Here is an 18,540-nt window from a genome sequence, read left to right as displayed (position 1 = left end):
TTGTCTGAAAAAGCCATCTGGTTTGCTAATGCCCTTTAGGGAAGGAAACTGCCATCCTTACCTGGTATGGATACTGTATGTAATTCCAGACCCACAGCAATGTGGTTGACTCTTAACTGCCCTAGTTAAGAGTCCACAATAAATGCTGGCCTAGCCAGTGATACTCTTCTCTTGCGAATGAATTTTTTAAAAGTTGATGAAAGAAGACTGCATGCTTCAATTTTAACAGTATTCCTATTTTTAGCTACTGTTGGTTGGTTGGATTTCCCAATATAAATCAAAATGAGCTGATCCGTTAAGTCAGTACCTTTAAAGCACTGCTTATGGGTCAGGGATATCCAAATCCTAAGGAAAGTCCCAGATATTGAAAAATCTGTCTGAAGGACCACTTTCACCTCCAATGGTAGACTTTATTTAATTATTGTTTGGGACACTGTTGTGGTTCTGTTCGCCGAGCTGGGAGTTTTTGTTGCAAACGTTTCGTCCCCTTTCTAGGTGACATGCTCAGTGCTTGGGAGCCTCCTGTGAAGCGCTTCTGTGATGTTTCCTCCAGCATTTATAGTGGCTTGTCTCTGCCGCTTCCGGTTGTCAGTTGCTGTCCGCTGCAGTGGCCGGTATATTGGGTCCAGGTTGATGTGTTTGTTAATAGAATCTGTGGATGAGTGCCATGCCTCTAGGAATTCCCTGGCTGTTCTCTGTTTGGCTTGCCCTATAATAGTAGTGTTGTCCCAGTCGAATTCATGTTGTTTGTCATCTGCGTGTGTGGCTACTAAGGATAGCTGGTCGTGTCGTTTCGTGGCTAGTTGGTGTTCATGGATGCGGGTTGTTAGCTGTCTTCCTGTTTGTCCTATGTAGTGTTTTGTGCAGTCCTTGCATGGGATTTTGTACACTACATTGGTTTTGCTCATGCTGGGTATCGGGTCCTTTGTCCTGGTGAGTTGTTGTCTGAGAGTGGCTGTTGGTTTGTGTGCTGTTATGAGTCCTAGTGGTCACAGCAGTCTGGCTGTCAGTTCGGAAATGCTCCTGATGTATGGTAGTGTGGCTAGTCCTTTGGGTTGCGGCATGTCCTCGTTCTGTTGTCTTTCCCTTAGGCATCTGTTGATGAAATTGCGTGGGTATCCGTTTTTGGTGAATACCTTGTATAGGTGTTCTTCTTCCTCTTTTTGCAGTTCTGGTGTACTGCAGTGTGTTGGGGCCCTGTTGAATAGTGTCCTGATGCAACTTCGTTTGTGTGTGTTGGGGTGGTTGCTTTCATAGTTCCGGACTTGGTCTGTGTGTGTGGCTTTTCTGTATACCTTCGTGCTGAATTCTCCGTTCAGTGTTCTCTGTACCATCACGTCTAGGAATGGGAGCTGGTTGTCCTTTTCTTCCTCTCTCGTGAATCGGATTCCTGTGAGGGTGGCGTTGATGATCCGGTGTGTGTTCTCTATTTCTGTGTTTTTAATGATTACAAAGGTGTCGTCCACATATCTGACCCAGAGTTTGGATTGTATTTGCGACACTACACATAAAGGAAATATTGCTAGAACCTATTCTTGTGACTGCTCTGATTCCCTGACCTCACTTGACCTTTCTGTGACTTTTATTTATTCGTTCAAGGGATGTGCGTGTTGCTGGCTGGCCAGCATTTGTTGGCCATTCCTAATGGACCATGGGAAGGTAGTGGTGAGCTGCCTTCTTGAACCACTGAAGTCCATTTAGTGTAGGTGCATCTGTAATTCTGAGGGAGGGAGATCCATGATCTTTATCCTAGCGAAATGAAGGAAAAGCAAATTCAGGTCAGGATAATGAGTGATTTAGAGAGAAACTTGCAGGTGATGGTGCACCCATAAAACATAGAACAGTACAGCACAGGAACAGGTCCTTCATCCCATGATGTTGTGCTAAACATGATGCAAAATTAAACTAATCCCTTCTGCCTGCCCTTGGTCATATCCCTTCATTCTTTACATGCTCACGCACATATCTAAAAGTCCCTTAAATGCCTGTATTGGATCTGTCTCCACCATGACCCTCGGCAGCGCCTTCTAGACTCCTACCACTCTGTGTAAAAAAAACACAAAAATTGCCCCTCACATCTCCCCTGAAATTTCTCCCCCTCACATTAAATGTATGCCCCTAGTATTAGATATTTCAACTCTGGGTAAAAGATTCTGACCATCAAACCTATCTATGCACCTCATGATTTTATAGACTTCTACCAAGTCTCCCCTCAGCCTCTGCCACTCCAAAGAAAACAATGCAAGTTTACTAGCCTCACCTTTGAGAAATAGAGAGAACGGAAACAGACCCTTCAGTCCAAACAGTCCATGCTGACCATAATCCCAAACTAATCTAGAACCACCTGCCTGTGCTTGGTCCATATCCTTCCAAACAACTCTCATCCATGTACTTACCTAATTGTTTTTAAATGTTGTAACTGTATCTGAATCCACCACTTCTTACAGAAGTTCGTTCCACACACAAACCGCTTTGTGTAAAACAAAATTGTCGTTCATGTCTTTTTTTAAATCTTTCTCTTCTTACCTTTTAAAAAAAACCCTCCAGTCTTGAAATCCTCACCTATCATTCACCTTATCTATATCCCTCATGATCTTATAAAACTCTAAGGCCACCTCTCAACCTCCTACACTGCAGTAAAAGAAGTCCCACCCTCTCCTTATAACTCAACCCCCCATTCCCAGTAGCATCCTGGGAAATCTCTTCTGAACCCTCTCCAACTTAATATCCTCCCTATAATCAGAGGGACCAGAACTGGACACAGTACTCTAGAAGAGACCTCTTGAACATCCTGTACAACCTCAACATAGCGTCTTTACTCCTGTACTCTCTAAGGGTCTGAGGAATGAAGGCAAGTGTGCTAAACAACATCTTAACTACCCTATGTATGTGATACAAACTTCAAAGAATTTGTACCTGAACTCCTATGTCTCTCTCTGCTCTAAAACACTACCTAGTACCTAATATAATTTAAAAATAAGTCTTGCCTTTGTTTGTTTTACCAAAATGCAATACCTTGTATTTATCCAAATTAAACTCCATCTACCACTCTTCAGCTTATTGATCCAATTGCTCAAGATCCCTTTGTAATCTTAGATAACCTTATTTGCTGTCCACTGTACCACCAATCTTGATGTTCTCCCATGAACTTACCATGCTTTGTCTATTCTCATCTAAATCATTTATATAAATGACAAACAAAAGTGGCTCAGCACTGATCCCTGTGGAACACTGCTAGTGACAGGCTTCCAGTCTGAAAAACAACCCTCCACCATCTCTCTGTGTCTTGCTGTTCAGCCAATTTTTGTATTCATTTGGTAAGGTCATTCCTGAATCCAATGTGATCTAACTTTACTAATTAGTCTCCCATGCAGCTTTAGTAAAATATCCTTTTAGATGATAGCGGTCATGGCCTTGGAAGTTGGTGTATAAGGAGTCCTGGTGAACTGATGCAGTTCATTTTACAGATGGTACACCCTGTTGGTACTGTGTGTTGGTGGTGAATGCTTGTGGATGTGGTGCCAATCAAGTGGCTATCTTGTCCTGAGTGGAGTCGAGCTCGAGTAGTGTTGGACTTCCACTATAGAGATCATATCTTTTTTTTAATTTAACTGTAACTGTAGAAATGAGAATCAAAAACTTTTTTAAAAAACAAGTCTTTAGTACTATTGCCAGAATATTTTCAGGTCTCATTACACTTACAGTATCCAGTACTTCCAGCTATTTTTTTGATATCCTGGAGAGTGAATCGAATTGGATGAAGACTGTCACTGTGATGTGTGAACCTCTGGAGAAGGCTGAGGTGGATCATCCATTTAGCACTTCATGTTGAAGATTGTTTCAGCCTTCTCTTTTGCACAGATGTGCTAGGCTCCCCCATCTTTTGAAGATGGGATATTTGTGGACACTTAGAGTCCCACAGCATGGAAACAGACCCTTTGGTTCAACGCATCCATGCCGACCACACATCCCAATCTGACCAGCATTTGGCCCATATCCCTGTAAGCCCTTTCTATTCATATGGCTTTTAAATGTTATAATTGTATCTGTCTCTACTAATTCCTCTGGCAGATCGCTCCATATAAGCACCACTCTATGCATGAAAAAGTTACCCCCACCTTTTTAAATCTTTAACCCTCTCACCTTAAACATGTACCCTCTAGTTTTAGACTTCCCCACCCTAGGAAAAAGACATTGTCAATTCACTCTATCCACGCCCCTCATGATTTTAAATACCTCTATAAAGTCACCTCTCAGCCTCTAAGGGCTCCAAGAGGGGAAGCAGCCTTTTCAGCCCCTCTCTATACCTCAGCCCCTCCAATCCCAGCAACATTCTTATGAAATATTTTTCCACCCTCATGTTTAACAACATCCTCCCCACAGCAGGGTAACCAGAATTGTACACCGTATTCTAAAGGTGACCTCAACAGCTGCAACATGACATCCTAACTCCGATACTCAACATTCTGACCAATAAAAGCAAGTGTGGCAAATGCTGCCTTCACCACCCAGGCTACATGCACGCTAATTCCAAAGAACTATGCACCTGCATTCCTTTGTTCGACAAACCTTCCTAGGGCCCTCCATTAACTGTATGGGTCCTGCCCTGGTTTGCCTTACCAAAATGCAATACCTCACACTGATGTAAATTCAATTCTATCTGCCACTCCTCAGCCTATCTGATCAAGGTCCTGTTGTGCAGTGAGCTAATCTGCGCTGTCTACTACACCACCTACTTTGGTGTCATCTACAAACTTATTAAATATACCTCCTATATTCACTTCTAAATAATTTATATAAATGAAGAAAAGCAGTGGACCCAGCACAGATCCTTGTGGCAATGCTGGTCACAGGCTGTCAATCTGAAATGCAACCCTCTACCACCACCCTCTGTCTCCTATCTTCAAGTCAGTTTTGTATCCAGTTGGCTAGCTCCCCCAGATCCCATGTGATCTAAACTTACTAATCGGTTTACTGTGCAGAGCCTTGTTGAAAGCTTTGCTGAAATCCATCAAGATAATATCTACCACTCTGCCTTCATCAATCTTCTTTGTCACTTTTTCAAAATAACTCTATTAAAGTTTGTGAGACGCGATTTCTCATGCACAAAGCCATGTTGACTATCCCAAATCAGTCTTTGCCTTTCTAAATGTATGTAAATTCTGTCTCTCAGAATCCCCTCCAACAACATGCCCAACATGCGGACTTAAGGCTCACTCATCTATAGTTCCCTGGCTTTTCCTTACAGCCTTTATTAAATAGTGGCATCACATTAGCCAACCTCCAGTCTTCCCATCACCTCATCTGTGGCTGTCAATTTTGCAAATATCTCAGCAAGGGCCCCGGCAATCTCTTTCCTAGCTTCCCTAACACCTGATCAGATCCCAGGGATTTATCTACCTTTGTGTTTTAAGCTCTTCAGCTCCTCCTCTTTTGTGAGAACTCTTTTCAAAATATCACTATTTCCTCAAGTGCCCTAGCTTCCATGTCCTTCTCCACAGTAAATACTGATGAAATATTTGATTAATATCTCACCCACCTCCTGTGGTTCCAGACATGGACAGCCATGTTGATCTTTAAGGTACCCTACTCTCTGCCTAGTTACTCTTTTGCACTTTAATGAACCTGAGTTCATCCCCTAGCTTGATGGTTATGGCAGAGTGAGGGTTATGCTGAGCTTGAGTTTGTAAAAGTATTGGAGTTCAATTTTGTTACTACTGATGGCCCAATAGTGTCTCATAGATGTCCATTTTGAATTGCTAGATCTGTTAGATAGTGTCTTCCATTCAGCATAACAATAGTGCCATATGAAATGATGGAGGTTATCTTTAATGTAAAGATGGAATTTAGTCTCCACAAGGATTATGCGGTGGTGACTCTTACCGGTCATGTCATGTACAGATGCATCTGCAGCATACAGATGTTTGAGGATGAGGTCAAGTCTGTTTTTCTTTCTTGGTGGTTGTTTCATTAATTGCTATAGACCCAGTCTCGCAGCTATGCCCTTTAGGACTCAACCAGCCCAGACAGTAGTGGTGCTACCAAGCTACTCCTGGTGAAAGATACTGAAGGCACATTCCCACAATACATTCTGCACTTCTGCCACCCTCAGTGCTTTCTCCAACTGGTATTCAATAATGGAGGTATATTGTCTGTATGCTATGATTTCATGGGTATAACTATGTCACATTGGTGCTTGACTGAAGAAGGCTTACTTGAACTGAAAAATTAACCCTGATTTCTCTACACAGATGCTGCCAGACCTGCTCAGCTTTTCCAGCAATTTCTGTTTTTGTTGCTGGTGCCCAAGGCAGTACAGTAACCCAAGTTGTAGCTTCACACAGCTGCAATTACAGCTCAGTACAAATACTAATAAGAGGAGATGAAGAGGATGCCACAGAATCATGGGGAATGCCTGTCAAAAGGAAAGCTAACTCATTCCTGAGATAGTTAATCCTCTCTTTATATGAAGAAATACTGAGCCACTCAAACTCCTGCTGGGAAAAGACATATTTTTTCCACCAAATACTGATATAGTTGCCCAAGGCTGAAATTGAACCTGGGTTCCTGGTGCTGTGAGGCAGCAGTGCTAACCATTGAGCCACCATGCTGCACTATTTTAAATCATTTCCTAGGTATAGGTCATCTTTGTCTGCAGATAAATTATGGACAATCAATATGGTTACCATCCCAGACACTAGGGCACTGACTCTATCCACATATGCATTCCTCCTCTTGAAATATAGCATTGGCAACTATACCTTCAGCTGCCTCGGTTGCACACTGTAATACCCTTCCTAGGTGCACCTGATACAAGGTATGGGTATATACTCCATGCCAATACAATTTACTAAGTCCTTAGCATCTAATGCATTCTTTTTGGTGGAAAAAAATATATCTTTCCCCAGCAGGAGTTTGAGTGGCTCAGTATTTCTTCATATAAAGAGAGGATTAACTATCTCATGAATGAGTTAGCTTTCCTTTTGACAGGCATTCCCAATGTTTCTGTGACATCCTCTTCATCTCCTCTTATCAGTATTTGTACTGAGCTTTTTGCAGCTGTGTGAAGCTACAACTTGGGTTACTGTACTGCCCATCGAGGTTCCTTTCTTTGCATTGACCTTGAGTCCCTGAATACATCCCATGGATGTGTCTTGCAACCTCCAGAAATTTGCACACAGCTGTCCCACCTTGTGACATTGGATACACTTAGGCCTTCAGACGTCATTTCCACACTCTGCGTTTTCCTTTCTGGCTTGAGAACATCCAGAGCATTCCCAGCAGTTAGTTCCCTTTTCATCCCTGGCAACTTGCCTTCCTTTTACCCTCCTACATTCTGTGAGTCTCTGGATGGTTAGGATGGTGGGGGGGAGGGAATGATAGGAAAAGGGTTTACATCAGTGTTTCAAAAGAGAGCTGAATATATATTTGGAAGTGATCAATTTAGAGGGCTACGGTGTTGGGGCTGGAGATTGAAACTAGTTGGCAGCTTGTTTGGGAGCCAGCACAGTCACAATATACTGTAAAATTCTCACCTTGAAATCAGCAACCATCTCTACCTTTCTCGTTGTTGCAATCTTCTAGATTTCTGTGTGAATACTTACTAATGAATGGAATGAAAATTATCTCTCTAAGCCTCTCATACATAATCTCCATCTTTAATGTCAAAAATCAAATGACATCAGGTTGTCATCCAACAGGATTATTTGAAATTGCAAGCTTTCAGAGTTCTGCATCTTTCTCAGGCGTGGTATGATAGAGAGGTATAAGATGCAGTATTTATAAGAAAAAAGTTAACAATTTTAAAACTAGCTGCCCATGTTGAGTCCTTTAATCAGTTAAGAGGTAGACTGCAAATTAAAATGCAAAATCCAGATTCCGTTCAAATCTTTGTCCCTAGATAATTGAAGATTTGATCAATGTACAAAGGGTGACATCTCAGATTAGGTGACATCTCAGATTAGACGATGCATTTTAGGTGTGAGGTCCCTTTTCGAATCTGTTTTAAACTGAGCTCTGGAGGAAAGCTTGCAATTTCAAAAACCTGTTTGAGTATAACCTGGTGTTTGATTATTGACCTTGTCTACCCCAGTCCAACTCCGGTATCTCCATATCCATCTTTAATGCCTGCATCCAAGCAGAACAATTTTAATTTACCCTTCCAAATTCTATGCTTGTTTGCTCAGGAGCCAGCTTGTTTGACAATGGCCTTTTTGCTACATAATTATCTATGGAATCCTCCTTAGAAAGTTTTAGGCAGAACCCATGAGGTTCACACATCAACCTGTGTTGCATTAGCAGTGTTCAGTTTTTTTAGCATTTCATTTCAACAAATTTCATTGATTGAACTGTGAGAAGGAAAAGAAGCCCTTTGATCTCAACAATCCTCCTCGAGGGCTTTTCCTAACATTCTGTTGGATTTGTTGCTATCATCTTTAATCAATTATACCCCTCTGACTGCACTTCTATTTTGAGATACCCTCTTGTTCTCAAACTTGATTCAGCGCCACTATTTTCTCTTGGTGGAACTGCTTGTCCTGTAATTAAATTGGCAGCATTGGGAGATGGCATGCTGTCAATGGGATGTCAATTGTGGAAACTAGCAATTAAGAGGCTGCCTTTTGGGAAAGTACCAAGTCTGACTTGTAGAAAGTGTAGGCTTAGGAGCACCTTTCCATCTCAAAGTCAGGAAATTCAAAACTACAGGAAAATCTTTTCCAATGTTTCAGGTTGATAACCTGTCACCAATGCTTAGAGGGATAAGCAAAATCATGTGTTTTTATGGAGGGCCTTAAAGATGTGAGGTAGGAAGAGAGGCTTCAGTATCTAGAAAGTGTATTAGAGTGTGGGACCAAGGCACTGAAGTTACAACTGCTAGTGCTGTGATTTCAAGAGGAGGAATGCACATGTGGCTAGAGTCAGACATTAGGTGATTTTGGGGAAAGTTATACTTCCAAAGGAGATTGAAGAAGTAGGATGAGATCTTATGTGGATTCAGTTTAGGTAGGTGATAGCCTAGTGGTATTATCACTGGACGATCAATCCAGAAACTCAGCTAATGTTCTGGGGACTCGGGTTTGAATCCTATCAAGGCAGATAGTGGAATTTGAATTCAAAAAACAAGTATCTGGAATTAAGAATCTATTAATGACCATGAAACTGTTTTCTATTATCAGAAAAGGCAATCTGGTTCACTAATGCCTTTTAGGGAAGGAAATCTACCATCCTCACCTCATCTGGCCTACATATGATGCCAGACCCACAGTCCTCTGAAATGGTCTAGCAAACCACTCACTTGTATCAAACACTACAAAGTCTCAGAAAAATGAAACCAAACAGATCACCTGGCATCAACTGGAAAAGACAATAGCGGAAACAGACATCTTGATGCTGCAAAATTCTCCTTACTAACATCTAGAGTTTAGTGTCAAAATTGGGAGAGCAATCCATAGGCTCGTCAAGCAACAGGCTGACAGAGTCATACTGACAGAATTGTATATTATCACAATCCCTGGATACCCCTTGTCCCACTAACAGGACAGATGCAGCAGAGGTGGTGATAGTGGTATACAGTCAGGAGGGATTTGGCCTAGGAGTCCTCAACATTGACTCCAGACCCAATGGCTTCAGGTTAAACATGAGCAAAGAATCCTCCTGCTGATTACTATGTACTATCCTCCCTCAGCGGATGAATCAGTACTCCTTCATGTTGAACAACACTTAGAGAAAGTACTGAGGACGGCAAGGACACAAAACATACTCATGATGGGGGATTTCAATTTCCACCACCAAGAGTGGCTCGGTAGCAATACTACTAATTGAGAAGGTTGGGTCCGAAAGGACATAAAGGCTGATTCGGCTGGGACCTATTTCACTAATGTAGGAGGTTGAGAGGTTACCTTATAGAGGTTTAGCGAATTATGAGTGGTATGGATAGGGTTAATGATTGGTATCTTTTCCCTAGGGTGGGGTTTTCAAGATGAGGGGGCATATTTTTACAGTGAAAGGAGAGAGATTTAAAAAAGAAATAGGGGCAAATTTTTTACACAAAGGGTGATACGTGTTTGAATTGAACATCCTGAGCAAGTGGTGAATGTGGACACAGTTATGTTTAAAAGGCACTTACACAAGTACATGAATAGAAACAATTTGGAGGGATGTGGGCCAGGAGCAGGCAGGTTGGTTGAGTTTAGTTTGCGATTACGTTCGGTATGGACTGGTTGAACCGAAGGGGCTATTTCTGAGCGATATAACTCTATGACATAGTTGCTAGACTAAGTGGCGAGAAAGTCAACAAGAGAGTAAAACATGATCTCATCCTTACCAATCTACTGGCTGCAGGTGCATCTGTCCATGACAATATCAGTTAGAATGACCATCACATAATCCTTGTCAAGATGAAGTCCTACCTTCACTTTGAAAATAACTTCCATGGTGTGTTCTACCATGTGTGGATCAAGGAGCCCGAGCAAAACTGGAATCAGTGGGAATCGGGGCAAAGGCTGCACTGGTTGGAGTCATTTCTGGCCACAGGAAGATGATCTTTGTTGTTGGTGGTCAGTAATCTCAGCTCCAGGACATTTCTGCAGAAGTTCAGGGTAGTGTCTGAGGCCCAATGCTTCACCAATGACCTTCTCTCCATCATAAGGCCAGAAGTGGGAATGTTTGCTGATAGTTGTGCAATGTTCAGCACCATTCACAGCTGATTAGGGACTAGAGCAGTCCATGTTCAAATGCAACAAGATCTGGACAATATCCTGATTTAGTCTGACAAGTGGCAAGTAGTATTCACACCATACAAATATCCATCTATGACCACTGCCCCTTGACTTTCAATGGTGTTACCATCACTAAATAGTCCACTGTCAACATCCTGGGGTTATAATTGAACAGAAACTCAATTGGACTTACAATTTGAACAAACTGGCAACAAGGACAGGTCAGAGGCTAGGAATACTACAATGAGCAACTCACCTCCTGACTCCCCAAAGCCTGTCCATCATCTACATGGCATAAGCCATGATTTTGATGGAATGCTCCCCATTTACCTGGATGGTTGAGGCTCCAACAACACTCAAAGCTTGACACCATCCAGGACAAAGCAGTCCACTTGTTTGGCATTACATCGACAATCATCCACTCCCTCCACCACTGACACTTAGTCACAGCAGTATACAGTTTCTACAAGATTCACTGGAGAAATTCACTTGAGATCCTCAGCCAGCACCTTCCAAACCCACGACCACTTCCATCTCGAAGGACAAGTGCAGCAAATACATGGGTACATCACCACCTTCAGGTTCCCTTCCAAGACACTCACCATCCTGAAATATATCACCATTCCTTCGCTGTCGCTGGGTCCAAATCCTGGAATTCCCTACCCAGAGGCATTGTGAGTCAACCCATCGCTGGTGGTCTGCAGCAGTTCAAGAAGACAGCTGACCACCACCTTCTCAAGGGCAACTGGGATGGGCAATAAATGCTGAGCAGTGAGCAACACCCACATTCCCCAAATGATGTTTTTTTTAAAATGCAGTAACTAAAATTTTAAATTTGAAGCTATGGATGACTGACCCCTTTGAGCCTCTTCTACTTTTCATCTAGATTGTGCCTGATCTGAATCCTGAATCCATTTACTTGGTTTGATAGCCTGGTTTTCCTTTTAAAAAAGTTTCTATTGTGCTTCCTATTATTAACTCTAGAATGATTAGTTCTAATTTTATGGTTATTTGATTATTCTTCATCTACTACACTCCTGTCCTGGACTTGTTTACTGGATGAAGCAATGTAATGCAGGTTAGTGAAGACCAGTGATATATGTGATGCATGTATATGTGATATATGTAGAACTTGACACAGACAAGGATAAAGGCAGCACAGCTTTGGATGAGCTGAGATTTACAGAGAATGCAAGATGAAGATTAAGAAGAAGGAATAGTGGAATATTGAAGGTAAAAAAAGAAGTTGCAGATTTTAATAGCAAACAGGTTTCACTATCCCTAATTCAGCTTAAGTTATGAACATTAATTTGAATAAGACACCAGCAGTCTTCAATGATGGTGAGGGGTTAAAATGGAGGTAGTGCAAGGGATGGAGAGTTTATTGTTGAATTAAGATGATGTCTGAAGGAAATGAAAGTTGATCCAAGACTGGATGCGGGGCAACTAAACTGGTGCTACCTTAACAGTGGACAGGTCAAGAGGCCTGGTGGTGAAATAGAGGTGGCTGTCATCATCAGAATGGATAAATTTGCACGCAGCTTAGGGAGGAATGCTTGAGGAACTCTGCAGTATGTGGGGACATTAGGCATAGTTCAGCCTGATGTGAAGTCCACCCTCCCTAGTCCCTTTTATTGTTGTGCCACCACAAATCACTACAAAGAGTGATTTAAGTTGCGTTTACTTGAATTCTTAATCCCAACTCATTCGTGAGGCATTAAGAGTTTTTCCTTTGATGGCTGCCATGGCTGTCAATATGACTGACACCCAGTTCTACCATACCACATCTCTCCTAATTTCCTAATTTGTAGCATTACATACCTGATATCCAGAACTCCATTTGCAGAAATTTCCTGTAACTAAGTTTGCAAAGATTGAAGCTCTTCTCTTCAGAGCCCCACATCAGATTTTGTTCCATCGCTAGCCACTGACTTCAATCATTTCCCTAGTAACAAATATTCTGGGATCTAACCAGAATATTTGTATTTTTACTGTGTTGTATTTCATACTGAAATATATATTACCCAGAGCAATGTATGCATTTTTGATCTCCTTACCTTCGTAAACATGGTGCAAATATGAAACGCTGAATTACTTTTTTTCTGAACAATTACTGTTCTATAACACTGTGATAAAATGAGTGCAACAAAATTTATTGATTTCTGACATGGTTGAGTTGTTCCATGAGGATAGATTTGGAACATCAAGCTTGTACTCCTAAAGTTTTGAAAAACTGAGGGCTGATTTCGAGAAGGACACAAAATCTTAAAAAAAGTTCAACAGATTAGTTGCAGAAGGGATGTTTCCCTGGTTGGGACGTTAATCCACAAATAGGAATCACAATCTTCAAGGACTGAGCTGAGGAGGAAGATCTTCATTCAAAGGGTCATGGATCTTTCACATTCTCTACTCAGTCTGTGGGGACTCTGTCATTGAGTTTGCTTAGGACAGAGATGAATAGATTTTTAGATATTAAAGGCATCATGTGATATTGAGATAGATTGAGAAGATGGCATTGTGGTAAAAATTGGCAGAAGGTCTTGTTGAATGACAGAACAGGTTTCAGGGTCTGAATGGTCCGTTCATGCTCCTATTTCCTGTTTTGCGACCACAGTTTCTGAGCCTAGTTTCTGACCACACATCCATTCATCATAAAGACCACCAATTTCAACTTCAGTAACAATATCCCTTTACCAGATCATCTGTTATTGAAATCCTCATCCACACCATTGTTTCCATAAAACTTGACTTGTGCAACAACCATTCTTTTGGCAGGCTTTCCATTTTCCATCCTTCATAAACTTGTGCTCAACAAAACTGTCATCCAAGTTCTAATACACACCAAATTCCATTTGCCTATCTACTGGTTGCTGACTGCGTTGGTTCCTTGTTCAGCAGTACTTCAACCTTAAATTATTTTCCTTTTTCTCAAATTGATGAATGGTGATGTTGCCTCCCTAATTCTGCAACTTACTGCAGCTATTCAGTTGGGCTTCCTGCTGATCCTCAGTTTTAATCACTTCAACCATCCCTTCAACTGCCTAAGCTTAAATTTTCTTTCTTAAATAATTAAACTTCTGTACTCCGTGTTCCTATGCTTCTTAAAACATATCTATTTCATCAAACTTTGGGCATTTATACTGAGGTGTATTATCTTTTTTTCTTGCTCTTGAGAGGTGCATTTTGCTGTGTTAAGTGTTTTACGCATGCATGTTGTTGTTATATTAAGCAGATTATTTTTAGGGAAGGAATTATCTAAGAACCATCTGATAAAAGGCTCTTGTGATCGCTAACATCTATAAAATTGTACAAAAGCACTTACTAAGGAGAAACATACCCCTAAATGCATTTTTTATGCACATGTAAATTAAACTGAGTTAATTATTGTAAAACATAAATCAATCTATAGGGCACATACATTCAAATTATTTAGGAAAGCTTTCAGTGAGGCAGTGTTTGTTTCTTTGATCAAAATGTATTTATTTGCAACTTGTTTACTTAGTTCTGTATATGGAGCAATTTACACACATTTGGCTATTTGGAGTGTTTAGTCACAAAAAAGGTCACTCATTGCAAGCATCTATTGTCTTTTTTCAAAGCATGGAATATACAAACGTTTATCAGAAAATGTAAGTTAAAAGTTAGGCTGCTAGTTTAAATTTAGATTTGTCTTTTAACATATAAATAGACTAGGCGTCGAAATCAAAGCAGCTGACTCCATTCATTGAACAATGGGATTGCTGCCACAGTCAGAAGCTTCATGTGTGTGAATAAGCCACATCCCGGTGCTAGTTAATTAGCAAAGGATTATTAATGATGCATTGCTGCATTTGCTAGTCTTAGCCCTATTATTACAGTCAAATGCGTTCGTACACAAGGCAGGACTGGTCATTGTGATGCAAAGAACAGATTAGTCACATTAACATAAGAAAAGTGCAGAGGGCTTTTTTGTTTTTTGTTTATACAAAGCCACGTCCTCAAAGGAGTTGTGATTTCAACACTAAATACTACTTCACTAGTGCTTTGTCACTTCTCTCCTGCCAAAGAGTACATAAAGATAAAAAGGCATAAAAGAAATAGTTTCAAAATTATTTCTACATTTACTAAATCCAATTTATTTAAAAATGTAAATAAAGTGAATTAATTTCCCCTTTCTTCCCTAACCCCCCCCAACTTCCGTTTTCCCTCATATCTACCTGGAATACATTTCTGCACATATTTATGAATAAATAATATCTGTCCAGAAATCTGCCATTTTAGATCTCCCTCCTTTCCTTAACGTTCCATTTCTTTTAATGGAAGCTCGAGCATAGTCTAGGAAATAAGTCAGAGCTTCTTGACCCTGATAAAGAATGCTACTGATAGCATATCATCTACATCATTTAGTTGTTAATGTATTTAACCTTTTTAAAACCTGCGTCCAATTGCTTTCAGTTGATTCATGTTCACTGTTTGAACTTACATTTTATGACTATTTCTTTCAAAGGATTTATTTTCAAAACCACTTTGGAGATTTCTTTTCAATTGCAAAACTGAAAATGCAAATGAATTTGTCAAAATACACCTCAACTTAATTCTTAAAAATTGTATCCTGCATAACATTCTTCATTAATATCATTGAAGAATGCCAGGAATTAATATAATAGAAACTTAAACAGTGTACCAAAAGTTGGTTAATTCCCATATTCCCAGCAACACTTACTATTTCCAGTCTCTGTGATTCCCCAGCTATGGCTCAGATATTCAATCTCTTAAATCCACATTAGGGATTGGAGTATATTGGTGAACATTTAGTTTTGCTATTTATCACCACATTTGGCTGAACTCCATCAATCCATTCTCCTCTTCTCCTTCACCATAACTGCTTAAGACTCTCTGATCATCCCTGGTGCACCAAGGTACCAGCCACCTCTACCGTTGCAGTTTCTTTCCAACCAGCTTCACATTCATTCCACTCTGCTCCAACTTTACCTCTACCACCAAACTTGAACAGCTCAAATCCACTTTTGCTGCAAAGAAAGAAAGCATGTGTTTTGTTGGTTCGCTGACCAATTTGATGCCCACCAAGCCAACCACTACCTGAGGTCACCTTCACCCTGGCCCAGTACACCCATCATTTTCTAGTTCATTTTCTGAACCACCAAACTGTCTTTGAGCGCTTCTCTTTGAACCTTGATCCCAATCTACCGAAGTACTTGACTATTCACATTTCTGTCCTGGCCTCCGTGCTAATCGGTATTATAAATGCTTCTGTCTCTTCAATAAAACACTCGAAATCTCTACTACTTTTGTGCTGCCAGACTGCTCATCTGATATCCACTTGCATTTGAAGCATAATTTCTTGCAAGTAACTATTAGAAAGACCAAAATCATAGCGGGAAGCCCGAGAGCAAACTCTCTAATCTTGCCACCTACTTCAATTTCTTGCTCTCGCCACAACAATTTGAAGACAACCTGTCCTCCTTAAACTGAGCTGAGTTTCTTACTCCATATCCTCTTTATTATTAAGACAATATGCTTGTACCTCTGATCTTATACTGTCACTTGTTGCTTCGATCTCTCATCCATGTCTTTGTCACTGGTGAATGTGGCTTTATCCGTGCTCTCCAGGTTTAGCTTCCACTTTGCACCTTTCATGGCTGCTCCAAAGCCTGCTGTCTGCGTCCTTTTCCACACCATGCTTTGTGTACTCAAAACCCTTTATTCATCAGTTTCTAGACTTATAAAGTTGGGTAAAGATGCAAGGATGGGGAATATGGGCATGAGTTGCAGGGGAGGGATTTAGAGGGCAAGTCTAAGGTTGTCGGGGTTTGCATACTGCTTATAGGGACTGCAAGAGCACTCCTGATTTCCTGATGCCACAAAAGAAAGCTTTTTTTTAAAAAAAGCCTTACCTTTCAGGGGTATTGTGTTCCAATTCTGGCCTGATTTGCTTTAAGCAGACTCCCTGCTCGGCAGCAAGTTAAAATGTCACTGGGATGCAATTGGCATCAAAAGATCCCAATTAGTGCTTCATGTATGTACTTTTGTTGCCTGAATAAGCAACATTCTAGAGTATAAATCCAGACTTTTAATTTCCCACCTTCCCAGGCATGGTTCTGTGGGGCAAAACTGTTTAAAAATTCTTGATTGTTTAATGTGTAGATATATCCAAATATTTATTTTTTAGGTAAATTAACATTTCCAATTTAGTAATATTCTGGATTGCTGCAAGATTTATAAAGCAGTTTTAGAAATTTTATTTTGGAATCCAACATCAGTATAATAGTATGAACTACTTATTTGTATTTAATATTGTACAAAGGTTTTCCCCAATGCTGCTTATATCACAAACATAAAAGGATTTTAATATTGATGAAAAATGATAAGCACGTTTTATGAAGAGTCAATCTTGGCATTGGCAAAATGAATCGGTCAGGGTATGAAAATAAGGTATATAATATTTGTATGAGTGAAAGAATTTTCCATCTGAAAACGCCATCTTGCTTTAGGTTTTTTTTTGTAGTGAGTGTTCACATCACAGTTTGTGTACTCAAGGAGCTGACCTTCACTTTACATTCCCAGTTTTTGGCTTTGTGATTGTTAGTAACTAGGATCAAAGGGCAGAGGTCAGCAGCGTAAGTACACAAATGGTGCATTACTGCTCTTCATTCTTTCTGCAAAAAGTTAAATAACTTAAAGATTGTGAGACGAGGAGCAATTTATTTTTTCCCACAAACAAATTTAGTTCAGGATTTTTTTTCAATATGCTTTTGTGATTGTTACGTATTTTAAAATATATATTGAGTGTTTTAACTATTGTTTGAAATGTTCCAGATTGACTGCATCTAATATATTGCCATTTTCAGCAGTAAATGGATCAACCCAGACATGCAAATTTTGAAGTCACTCAAAAGCATTTAAAAGAGAAGTATCTTTAATGACTTTTACGATTATCGGTTGTCATTTATACTTAAGTCAAATATCTATGCGGCCAGGGCTTGGTCAGGCAAGATCCTTTTTCTAACGATGACCTTATTATTATAAATATCCCTACTACTATCAGAGTTAAATCATTAATATTTTGAATAGTGAAAGTTACTTGCTTCATTTGGTCCAATGAGAAGTCGTCAGATAACCTTTCTGCTTTTAAAATACTTAACCACTTGAATTCTTTAATTTGAATTTGAAAAGCCCCTTATCTGTGACATCACACACAATTAACATAAAGATCTGATTTTGCTGGCTTTCGTCAACATAATGGCAGCGAGATGTGCTTCCAAGAGGACATGGCTTGCTGATCAGGAGGGGGGACTAATCATGTCATTTTAAATGCTTCTGTCTTACTTGGAATGAAGACGGAATCAAACTTTATGGAAGGTAAAATACTGTATTATACTTTGATGTGGAATAATGCTGTCGAAAGTCTGTTTCAAATGCAATTAATGTTTTGTAGTGAGCAGTAGGATATGCTGTTTGGTACTGCTCATTTTAAGCCCTTGGTTGTACATTGGCATTGATGGATCTGTGAGGGAGGATTCTGGCTTGTAATAGATGGCCTTGCTTTACCATTGACAACACATGTGCCTCGATTCTCTAGTGAATCCCTTGCAATCGTCACCAATTCAGTAGTAATTCAAGCAAGTGTTTGGATTGTTTAAATGTAAGTTTGTCATCAGAAGTGGAGCAGAGCCTGAGGTCGTATAACAACAGTTCTAGATTAATTCATGTTTTATAATTACTTCGGTGTTGCCTAGCTACAGTGTGAATGACAAAAGAAACCGAAATTAAAACACTTACGAGGACCATACAATGCATACGTTTGCTGTTGTTCATTGTCACT

Source organism: Hemiscyllium ocellatum, chromosome 21 (genome assembly GCF_020745735.1).
Source record: "Hemiscyllium ocellatum isolate sHemOce1 chromosome 21, sHemOce1.pat.X.cur, whole genome shotgun sequence".
NCBI lineage: Eukaryota > Metazoa > Chordata > Chondrichthyes > Orectolobiformes > Hemiscylliidae > Hemiscyllium > Hemiscyllium ocellatum.
This window is presented reverse-complemented; position numbering follows the sequence as displayed.